Source organism: Xyrauchen texanus, chromosome 6 (assembly GCF_025860055.1).
Source record: "Xyrauchen texanus isolate HMW12.3.18 chromosome 6, RBS_HiC_50CHRs, whole genome shotgun sequence".
NCBI classification, from domain to species: domain Eukaryota; kingdom Metazoa; phylum Chordata; class Actinopteri; order Cypriniformes; family Catostomidae; genus Xyrauchen; species Xyrauchen texanus.
Genome location: NC_068281.1, coordinates 32,628,874 through 32,641,936, shown reverse-complemented (window position 1 = coordinate 32,641,936; position 13,063 = coordinate 32,628,874).

Here is a 13,063-nt window from a genome sequence, read left to right as displayed (position 1 = left end):
GACACGGTGAGGTGCCTGCAGATTCCTGTATGTGCGGCCAATACACCCCACCAGTGCTGGAAACCGTATGGACTGGGTAGCAATGGATTGCTATCCAGTCATAATGCGAGTACAAACTGAGTTTTATTCATCGGTGCATTAAGCAGTTTTGGAGCAATTTATAACATAAGGTGTTTGGATAAAGGGGAAGAGTGATCACTACAAAGAGAATAAACTGCAATGTTATTGAGTGATTGTTAACTGGGCCGAGCTGAACTAAAATTGAGATCTTTTGGTCCTTTGCTTCACCTAGACTGGGGTTTTCTGGGTTTTGGGTCAACTTATGATTATTGTAGATAGATTGAACAATGCTATGGAACGGAGTATTGGCCTATCATACTTGCAGCTGTTTTTCTTTATTTTGCAGTGTAACCAAATTGGCTGATTCTGTGTGGAGATTTAGAGACTCTGGTGCCACTCTGACTGCCAAGAATGGACTGAATTTTTTAACAAACTGTTTTTCTTATTCTTGGACCTTGCTGTAATAAATTATACTGTGTGATTTACCAATTGAGTGTCTGGTTTTTCACTGTTCCCTCCCTTAAACTAACCTGAGTTTTAGTTGAACAGAGTTTCTAGGGTCTCTTTAACAAAAATTAGGTGGCATAGTTGGCTACTAATTTTTTACTAAACATAGCTTGTTAACATTACTAGGTATAACCTAACATAGCCTGTAAACATTTGGCATAGTCGGCAGGGTAGTGGACTGGTACAGTGAATCACACTCAACTGGTAAATAAAAATGATGATGCCAGTGTTTCCCGGTGCCCCTTGGGTCTCTATGGTTAATGGGGCAGACAGAGACTTAAAGTATAGGGACTGGAAAGAACAAATTCAAGGGCTCTTAGAAGCTCAAGAGGAATCAGAAGCAAAGAAGGTGAACATTTGAATGGGTGCATTGGGTGGGGATGCAAAGAGGGAAGTAATGTTCTATCTGATGAGGATTGGAATAAAGCAAGTAAGATTTTTGAAAACTTGGACACTTTGTATGCAGGAGAAATACCCCTCCCAATCCTTAGATCAAATTTATTTTAATTGTAGACAGAGGCAAGATGAATTGTATAAAATGTCTGTATTACAGTTAAGAGAACTCTAAAGCAGGTTTCGGCAACACAGTCCGGAGGGGGCCCTTGCCGAAGACCAGTTGAAAGAACAGCTGTTGTTGGGGTTGGAGGACGTGCCATTCTTAAGTGCTTAGAAGACCTATGACCGTGAAACACTGAAGGAAAATTTGCTGAGCTGCATCAGGAAGCCTTGTTGTTGGAAGCAGAATACAGCTGCTGCAGCAAAATTGGCCTGGTCAGACTGATTCTCGTCTACACGGGACAGATTGGAAAACCAAACTGAAGAGAAATTCAGGAGGAAATTAAGGACCAGACCAAGGAATTGATGAAAGAGCTTTGGCCACCCAGCCCTGTTATACAAATGGACCATGCACCTTCCCAGTCACAAAACGTGCCTTCTGGGCAGAGAGGGCAGTTTCACCGAATATGTGAGATGCAGAAGGTAAGCCTATCTGCCGTCATTGTAACCAGTTAGGACACAAAGCAAGATATTGCAAGGAAAGCGTTTTGCCCAGCTTGGCTTTAAACTAGTTTGCTCCACTGCAGAGGTATAAGTGGTGGGGCCAAGTACACCACTAGAAAACCCCAGGACCACACATTCCTTTATTGGTAAAGCCCTATTGTAAATGTTTTACTTTAGGACATTGAGTTTAAAGGATTACCCAAGTTAGCAGAGTATAATGGAAGACAAATTTACTCAGTACAAGTTGGCCCAAGCCCCTGTTTTGACATCGAGAGCCAATAATGGCATTGAGATTCAATATGTAGAAATGAAGTCATGGATTTTAAAGTCACTGGTTTTCAAATCACAAAAAGGGGGTTGATATAATGAAGGACGAGTTATCCACTAACCCCTAAATTAATGGCATGAATGTGATCTCACAGTGCTGGGGTGCCCTGTTCCAGAACCTGGAGCAGTCTCTATCTTTGTCGTTTCACAGCGCCAGAGAACGTCAAGCATGGCAGCAGGTCACAGTGGTCTGTCAACGTGTTGTAGCAAATATGAAACAGGATGGTTCCTTGGGTCATGTGTGGTTGGCTAGCTGCCAAGGAGTACAAATTCCACCAAGAAGTGAAATTATGGTGTGGGGGCATGCTCGGATGGGACTGCAAAACAAGGATTATTGTGGACTTGTGGAGCCCTTGCATGAACAGGTCATTGTGGCTGCTTCACGAATGGTGTCCATGGTGAGGGACAGCAGAATCCTGGTGAGACTCTGTAATATACACCCCTATTGTGTCTTTGTATGGAGATACCAGAAGTTGGGCCAGCCCTATGATGTATGGATGTAAGGATCTTGGGCTGGCTATGAATGATGACAGCACCATTGAAGTGAGTATAGTAGACGGCACTCTGCCTGAGGAAGACATGACAAAATTCGAAGTGAACGATCTTTTGCAAATATCAGGTTTGACTGAACTGCGGTGCCAAGACATTTACACACTTCTAAAGAAATGGTCCTAAGCTGCACTGGGCATGAGATATTGGCTATACCAAGGCCGTGCAGCACAGGGTCCACACTAGAGATGCTCCCCCTGTCCAGGAAAGGTTTCAACCACTACCCCCTATGATGTATCAGGAAATGAAGATAAACTTGACAGGCATGTTAGAAAAAGGGATAATTTCTGAAAGTTCCAGTCCCTGGGGCAGTCCCAGTGGTAATGGTTAAGAAAAAGGATGGGAGTTGGTGATTTGGTGTGGATTATAAGAAGCTGAATGCAGTCACCCATAAAGATACCTTTCCCCTTACCAGGATTGAGGAGACATTGACAACCTTGACAAAAGTGTGTAGTGCTCTCAATCTAGCCAGTGGGTATTGGGAAGTGGGTGTACACCCTGATGATCATCATAAGAATGATTTTGCCATGCCTCTTGAGCTAGTTGAGTTCCATTGTCTTTGGTCTTTGCAATGGCCCTGCCACTTCTCCCTGCCTTTTGTATTATACAGATACCAGTCTGTCTAACATACCCTGTTGACAACTAACTGGTCTGGTCCCAGTAAATGTAATTTACAGTATTTAAAAAGTTTATAAGCAAAGAAAGCATCTAGAAGAACACAAGTAACTAAGCAAGTAACAACTAAACTAAGCTAAGACTCGAGTCTGTGAAATTATCCTGGGTTTTGTCAAATTAGGTTGTGTCATTAAATCACACATAACTGCAATAAAGTCAATGTAGAGTCTCAAGTATTATAACATATTTGCCAAGCCAAGTCTTAAATCCTCTTTGGAACTTGAGTGAAATCCAAGTTAAGAGTTCACATTTTTGTCTCCAGCCAAGGGAACATTCAGGGAGCATATCATTGTCCCCCTACTTTAAAAATTAGGAGGAATTTCTATGTATTATTAACTACATATGACACTTGCACCCTCATTCTCAAAGGCCACAAATCAATGTCTGCTGGGAGAAGGTAGAATATATCAATCAGCTTTAACCCCATTATTTTTCAAAGTTGCCTTTCAGTTCACCATATGCAAATTGTGTGTTTCTGAATTAGACACAGGGGCTTTTATACTTGCAGGTATAAAATCTATTTGATTCTCAAACCATTGGAGACAGAGGGCCATGGAGAACACAAAGGTCTCTCAGAAAAACCAAGGCCTAAATCATTTACATAAATATCAATTAGCAAGGAGCTTTGGGAATGGGCTCGATCTGTCCCTAGAGAGGGTTGGGTTGGGGAGAAAGAGGGAAGCAGCAGAGAAGTGAGTGGGTGGGAATAAAGAGGAGCATCAGGCCAATGGAAAGAGTGTTCAGGGAGGAGACAGTGCGGTAAATTAAAACAATCAGCTGTCACATTTAATTTACACACTTTAGCCCACACTTCAATCCTAATTCTTGCATTGGTCACACTTTAAGAATAATTACAACATAAGAAGAGTAAAACAGAGGGGTTTTACAGCCCACAAAGTTTAAGAAAAATTTATTAACAATGGCAGATTTAATTGGATAGTAAACACCAAAATCCATGTGGAAATATGTTAATTAAATTTCAGTTTATCCAAGGATTTAAGAAAAGTCCAAAGCAATAAATGTCAAATGTCTCTCTAAGGGACTGTGACAAAATTTTCATAATACCATGAAGCCCAAAAATTTGAATAAAAATGTACACTATGGCAGAGCGGTGTGGAGCGGGAAGGATTTAACCCCACTGGTGGGCCCCTCTTTCATGTCTAATGGGACAATTGGTTAATAAGGCTGACAGTTAAGAGGATTATGATCAGTATTGGGCCATGCCTGATAGTGCCCTTAGCAAGGTACAAAAATCCCCCTTACTGTCAGGACCCATATATTCAAAACTGATCAACACTATAGGGGTCTTTATCATTCACAGCTTGAGGGATTTGGCCCCCAATAGACCCCTCAGGATCACTAATGAGGACCAATAGGATCGGGGCTGTTTTGATATCAGTATTGAGAGGTGATGAAGAGCCGGTGGGGGTCCCCACCACAGTGATGCGTCTGTGAGGTGTAAGAAATTCCAGGGCCCATTAATCCACAGCTCTGGGTGGGTGCGATTGCAGAATCCAGTTGGGATGAGTGTAGAGGTGTGAGGGGTGGCCTAGGAGCAAATCATGAGGAAGGGAGGCATGTCTCCATACATGAAATTGCTTGATCGGTTCATGGTCTGGGATTTGGAGATATTAGGGTCTCTACTAAGCATATGTAGCATGCTTTAGACTTCTCTCTGGGATGTTCATGGAGTGTGAATATTATACTTCATTGGAAGGGATGTCACACATGATTTTCCAAATAATGCACAACATATTTGGTCAGTGGCTCCACATTCCCTTCAACTGTTAGGATTCTGCAATTAACTTGTCAGAACAAGTTGTCTGTTGTCTGGCATTGATGGGTCAAACTGATCATTGATTGATACAATTGCGCTCTAAAATGAAAAAACCCAGAGTCAAATTTTCTTCTAAATATCTTGAAGGAACATTCTGGGTTTAATACAAGCCAAGCACAATTAACAGCATTAAATGGCAAAAATTGATTCCCATAAAAAATACATTCATCTTTTTTTGTGAGGTTTAAGTAAGGCACTTAGAGTGGAAGTGAATGGGGCCAGTCCATAAACATTAAAATACACACCGTTTCAAAAGTATAGAAACAAGATATAAACATTATACTTGTAAAAAAGTTTAGTTAGAGATTTGATCAGAGTTATATCCAATATTACTTTGTTGCCATGACAACGAAACCCTGTATTCCTAGTAGCAGATAAAACATTACACAGAAAAGGTTAGTAAACGATTTTATCACACTAAAATCAAGTTAACACACACACACACAGTATAATGTTTATATTGAAGCTTTAATTTTGAAACTATGTGGATTTCAGTGTTTATGGACTGTCCCTTTTAATAAACAAGGGACGAATTGCAATTATTTTTGCAATTTTTTTGGTGTAATCATCATTATGCCACAAATGCTGTTAATTGAGCTTAAGTTGTATTAAACCTAGAACATTCTTTTATCTACCTCATAAGGTTAGGTTTACAAAGCATATTGCATATTTGTATAGTAGCACGCTGTATAGTAGCAACTCTAAACCAAACAGTAGGGGATGATCAGACCGAACACGTTCTTGCATAAAAAAGTTAGACGCAACAGAATGAATGGAACAGAACACAGTGTATCAAGATGACTTTTAGAAGTTAAAGTTAATTTAACTTGACACAACATCTTAAAAATGTGCAAACATGGCACAATGGTCAAAGACATCCATTAAGCACTTGTTCAAATAGAAAAACTATTTAGAAACAACACCGATGGACACAGGTGGGAAAAAAACATTGGGTGTGAACATAATGAATAATGTCATCATCACCTCACCAATGATGGCTTTGAACTACATGTCCTCACTTAAAAATGTCTTAAAAATGATGTAATTAAACCATATAGTTTAAATGCCTCAAGAAACTGCAGTCAATTAATAATCAAGCACTATTCAGCACCTCCAAAACACTTTACATCACGTTTATTATGAGCATTGTATATGAAAACATATCCCTAAAAAAAAAGATCCAAACCATTGCTCCAAGAGAAGATGAACTGGTCTGCCCACAACCCCCATCACACACAAACATATTGGGAGTTCATGAGCATCTCCATGCAGACACAGTCACCCTGTGCGGCAGGGCACTGTGACGAGCCGGTAATTATGAGCTCAGCAAAAGTGCGATATGACAATAATCAGCTTGTGCTTTGCATTTCCTCAGCAAACATTTCAAACCGAAGCCACACTCTCCCAGGAGCAGCAGTAAAAGTGGCCATGACAAACTTTATTTAGCTGAGCATGTGCCATGACCAGTGAAGCCACGTGACTGACAGAGCCATGATGCAACAAGTGCACATAGAAAAAGGTATGAGAGATTTCTGTGACTTACAGACTCAAGGGAGGTCAATCTCTCAGTCTGTGTCTATCTCTTTCGATGATAAAAACATCCTTGGAACTCTGGATCTGTAATTGCCAACATTTTTATTCACAGGGTTTTATTGTGACTTGTTTCATAGTGGTTATGGTCAGAATGATTGTCCTTTTGACCAAAGCGAGCATTGAGGCTATTTCTATTAAAGCTGATCTGTCACGCCTCCAGCATTTTCTACCTGTCTACATATTTTTACGCAACTCTAAGCTTAAAATCACTGTGCATCGATCACTCTGCATCCTCCAAGTCCCTCCAGTCTCACTCACTAACTCTCCCTTTTACCCCTTTCATCCAGATTGAGCCTGATGAGGTTGCAAAAAAATAAATAAAATAAAAAAAATCAATAACAGGGCCATAGTGGGAGAGGTCAGAGTTCAACAGGGTTCTTGACTGATGTGTCAAGAAGGGCTGGACTTTGAAACAAGAAGCAGGGGGAGAGGCCATGGCTCACGCCAGGTGGCAGGCTAGATTGGACCGGCATGTCTTGGTGGAGGTATAGCAGAGGAGGGTTTAGGGGGTTATCAGATCAGCCCCACTAGAGTGCATTAGGGAGGGCTTTACCTGGCTCAGGGCCAACATGTGTCAGAGACAGGGCTAAACAACAGTGTCAGAAAAAACACCTGACATGCACTGATGACTGAGTCACCATAACACCCTCTGGACAACTATCATTAGGTAATGACTCTACCGATGAGGTCTTGTCTGCAATGTTGTTAACAGTAATGGCTGGAAGACTATAGATGTATAAGGTCAGTAAGGAGAAATCCTTTGCCACATTGCACATTGGGTTGCTATAAGCATGTTTCCTTCACCCTAATGTTTTATTTAAACCTTCGCATTGGTCTATGACTCATTGACAGTACGCTGGTCCGAGGTAATAAAAACTAGTTTAAAACATGTGTCAAGTGTGTGTGTGTATATATTACAGTTTACATAAACCTTAGCCAAATACATTTAAACTCAGATTTTCACAATTCCTGACATTTAATCATAGGAAACAGTTAGGATTACTAGCTTTTATTTATTTCACCACATTCCCAGTGGGCCAGAAGTTTACATACACTTTGCTAGTATTTTGTTGCATTGCCTTTAAATTGTTTAACTTGGGTCAAACTTTTTGGGTATCCTTCCACAATCTTCTCCAAAGATTTTGGCTTATTCCTCCAGACAGAACTGGTGTAACAGGGTCAGGTTTGTAGGCCTCCTTGCTAGCACATGCCTTTTCAGTTCTGCCCACAAATGTTCTATTGGATTGAGGTCAGGGCTTTGTGATGGCCACTCCAATACCTTGACTTTGTTGTACTTAAGCCATTTTGTCACAACTTTGGAGGTATGCTTGGGGTCATTGTCCATTTTGGAAGACCCATTTGCAACTGAGCTTTAACTTCCTGGCTGATGTCTTGAGATGTTGCTTCAATAGATCAACATAATTTCCCTTCCTCATGATATCATCTATCTTGTGAAGTGCACCAGTCCATTCTGCAGCAAAGTACCCCCACAGTTGGGACGATGTTCTTCGGCTTGCAAGCCTAACCCTTGTTCCTCCAAAAGAAAACGATGGTCATTATGGCCATCGTTTACATTTTTGTTTCATCAGACCAGAGGAAATTTCTCCAGAAAGTAAGATCTTTGTACCCATGTGCACTTGCAAACTGTAGTCTGGCATTTTTAATGGTAGTTTTGGAGCAGTGGCTTCTTCCTTGCTGAGCAGCCTTTCAGATTATGTCAATATAGGACTGGTTTTTCTGTGGATATAGATACTTGTCTACCGGTATCTGCACAAGGTCCTTTGCTGTTGTTCTGTGATTGATTTGCACTTTTCACATCAAACTACGTTCATCTCTAGGAGACAGACTGAGTCTCCTTCCTGAGTGGTACCTTCAGGAGTTTGGAAATTGCTCCCAAGGATGAACCAGACTTGTGGAGGTCCACAATTTTTTTTTCTGAGGTCTTGACTGATTTTTTTTTATTTTCACATGATTTCAAGCAAAGAGTCACAGAGTTTGAAGGTAGGCATTAAAATATATTCACAGGTACACCTCCAATTAGCCTATCAGAAGTTGAATTAGGTTTGTCATAGTTTTCTGGAATTTTTAAAGCTGCTTAAAGGCACAGTTAACTAGTATAATTTTAATCTACATGCCAAGGGTATGATTATTCAGTGTTCATATAATTGTTCTATTGAGACTATTTTGTTTGGAGAACAGTAATTTATAGTACTTGTATTGGTACACAATGATTATTGACACTGTACACTTGGCAAAAGCCATTTGGCAAAATATTCCCAATAAATATTTTGTTTAGGTCAACATGGACAGTATATACCATTTATATTCAGAATATTTGTATCACAGTATGTACAAAATAAGAGGGGTGTCACCATGAAAGGCAAATTAACTGCTGGTTAAATGACTGACATCTTCATGATACGGGTAATTATACCCACTGATGTTTTCAAACGAGTTGAACAGATCCATTCACTACCCCTCTTCCTGAGGGATGTTTTGTTAAATGAAGAAAGACAGATGACACAATACTTCCTCCCTGTGCAATCATACACAAACACACATTTATTTGTCTATCATGCTGGGGACTTGTTTCTTGTTTTAATACAGAGCAAATTTGATTTTGTTTGTATCCTACCCCTAATCCTCACAGAAAGCTTTTTGCTTTTTACATTTTCAACAATCAAGACATTATTTAAATGTTTATTTAGCCATTTTGCCACCATTGGCTGATCCCCACAATGTAAATAATTTAAGGTTTTGCTATCCTTGTGGGGGTCCCCACAATGTATGCAAATCTGATCCCTACACAGTAGGGCTGTAACGATACACAAAATCCACGGTTCGGTTCACACCTCGATTTTTGAACCACGGTTTGGTTCGTGTTTTTTTTTTTTGGGTGGGGGAGAAATATAGAAAAAAGAAATATGAAGGTGTCTGTAGCAGAGGTTTGTGCCATCTGAGACAGTATTACAACGTTCTCAGCATTATGGAGAGCGCCCTTTATCCTTTCTATTAACTTTCATGTATCAGAAGCAGTAAATGCAAAGCCCAATAGTTTGACCACATTCTGTGAGCTATCACGAATCCTTCTTCATTTAAAGTCAAAAGAGGCAATAACAGAACAAAATGTATAGAAGTTAGTGTATGTGAGTACATATATATAGAGCTCATGGTCTGGGGAGGTTGGGGAGAAATACATTTGCAATTTAAATGGAAATGTAATGATCCCATGGAGGCAGTGAATTAGCCTCCTGATCAACTGATCATGTCAAGGACAAATAGGTAAACAAACATGTCCATTAATTCTGGCCCTCCCTCTGTCCTTACATCTCCTCCCTGCTGGGAAGAGTGTTGGAGGATTACCAGGGAAGTGGAGCAGGAAGCGAGGGGGAGGTTGAGGAGCTAACAAGGCACTGACAAGCTCCCAGCAACTGATGGGGACCGCCACTTCATTCCTATCCCACTGGGACGGACCAGCCCACCTCTTTATATGGGCAGTTGGGCCCAGCAAGACTCTGTTCACTATCATGGTGAGAAGAAATGAAAAGTGGGCCACAGGGACGGAGATGGAGAGAGGGAGGGAGACAATATCTGTGGACATGGTGGGTGATGTGGCATGTGACCCACTGTGATGTCTCCACCAATCAGGCTTTGGATCAGTGCGGAGTGTGGACAGGGCTGAGGGCACAGCTGTCTCTGTGCCAACTCTCCAATGACTGATCACCAACGTTCAATGACTATTGGTTACAGTGAAACGAGCACATGCCACTCAGCATCTGTTCAAGACCCAATGACAGATTTCCTTCATCCAAATGCATTTAAAAAAAAAACCTAGATGCAGCGCAACAACTAGAACAGAACACCGGTGTCTTGAGACTTAAGCTGACGTTTTTCAAAACCTGACATGACATCTATTTTTTTTTTACAGCATTTATACATCTTTGTTAATGTTAGTTAATAACAATACAATTGCTCATTGTAGTTCATGTTAGATCTTAGTGCATTAACAAATGTTAACAAATACAACTTTTGATTTTAAAAATGTAGCAGTTTGTTGAAATTAACATTAATAATGATTAATAAATGCAGTAAAAGTATTGTTCATTTTTAAACTAATTGAACGGTCCCACTTTATATTAGGTGTCTTTAACTACCATGTACTAACATTAAAATACATACAATACAATGTATTTACTGTGTAACTACATGGTGTTCTGCAAAATTCTCACATTTTTCACATTTGCTGCTATTGAGGTTGCGGTACAAGTAGGTTTAAGAGCAGGATTATGGTTGGGATTAGAGGTAAAAGTTAGGTTTTAGGGTAAGGGTAAGGTTAGGTTTAGGATTAGATGTAAGGTTAACAATGTAATTACATTTGTAGTGAAATACAGGTACTGTAAATGTATGCAAGTACAATGCAACAACATGCATGTAAATAAAAAGTACATTGTATCAAATGCTCAAGTACATAGTAGTTTAAGACACCTTACGTAAAGTGAGACCAAATGAAACCTATTTTAAAGCAGAGACTAAAACTAAATGTTTTTAATTTCAGTTCGTTCGGAGAAAAAACTGTATTTTTTCGTTCCGGTTCAAAAGTTCTGCAGTCTCCTTTCCAAATGTAACCGTTAGAACAAAATAAAAGAATGGTGTATAATGTTCTTTTTTTAAATGACAGTACTCTGCAGTTTGTATTTCACCCAACCTTAACACAGTGTTGCCAAATCTCCCAACAGAATTTGATTTATTGGATTTATCAGCATAGAAATCACAAACATACAGTTAATTAACATTTAAGTATAATTTTATTTACAGATCTACCCGGCAGAATCAAATCTGTATTAAAGCATTATATCTTACAATAATTCTGTGAAGACTTGAACAATTGAGCAATGTCATTTTTACCTCTAATAAAGTTTTCCTTGTATCTGGATTAGCTGTGCATGTACAGTAAATGAAGACCTTTTTAACAACTATGTATAATTACGACAATCACAGAATGTGACATCCACAATGGGCAATTACACAAAGAAATGTGTGATGCAGCAGTTTCCCTCAGGATCAAAGGGCATGTTTTATTTTTTCATGTAACATGAAGTGGTGTAGTTCCAAAAATGTACTTTGATAAACCCTTTGGCTTCAATAAAAAATTTGCAGATCAATATTAACCAATTATAAACGGTTACCAGCATTTAAAAATAACGTTTTCACTCTGGAACAACTGAAAACCACTTTGTTCCGGTTTTTGGTTACGTTCTGCTAAAAATTGTGTTTTTCATTTAATTGAACCGTTTTTAGTCCCGGTTTTAAAGTGCACTTTAACCGGCACATAACTGCAGTTAATAATGTAATGCAAGCTTTAAAATGTATTGTCTTACATGTAATGCAGTATAGTATAAGTGTTAAGCTGTCATAAGACAGGATGAAAGTTAAGCATTTATGAGCTTCATTTCACTAGGAAACTGCAGTGAAAATCATTGAACAAAAGTGTATGAGTAACGTAACTCAATGATACCAGGTTTGCATCTTTACATAGAAAAACAATGGAAAAGCAGCATGGAAGGGCACTGAAATGTGTTCCGTGTGAATGGCCTCTAACACTGTGATGAAGTGGAGTAAGCGATTAAAGGCTAGAAAACCAGATATCCAGACTATCAAACTCACAAGAACCTCTTTCCCACTCACAAAAACAGCAGTCAACTGTAAAATTACCGAAGTTCAGGGGTGAAATCAACAATTAGCATATAAATAAATGATTTAATTCCCTTATACAAGCATTGATCATTCCTCTTCAAGCCATTTAAATCTTCTAATGTGGAGTCTTTCAGCCAAATATTATCTTTTCAATTTGTGTCTGCTAATGAGCTTAATAAGAAAGAGATGAGAGGTTTCTTTAGCATGGCTCTTATTGAAAGTCTAGCTAAACATCTTGATTACAACTAAATGGCTCTGGCTTGAGTCAATAGGTCTCAAAGGAAAAGATGCTTACTATTTTATTAGTTCTTTGGGGAAAAATCCAATACAATTTAACTTTAAAATGAGCTAATAAAATGTTCTCTGTGATCTCACACAGTGCTGGAGATTAGTTATTGTAGAGTTTGCAATGATAACCAGCATGCCATTTCTAATAAAGTGGTATTCTTTTCTGAAAGAATGATATAAGCATGTTTGAATCTCACTGGATGGGTGTAGATTTCAGCCATGAAGGTTCATGCACCCACCACTACTAAAATACATAAATGGTTTGTAAGACAGAGGTTGAAAAGTACTCCCACCTATGTATTTCCAACCAAATGTATTCCTTTGACACTTGTCCGTAGTTCACAGTGTCACTTGGGATGTTTTTGTGTACTTTAAAAGTTTTATTTCAGTCAGACTAAAACAATAATAGGTATTTTTTTTAATGTTTTGTAAATGCTTTAGTTTGACTGAAATTAAATATTTGATTACGCAGTGTGTCATATACTATATTTGGCCAGACAGATGAAGATTTCAGCTGGATTATAACTGCCCATG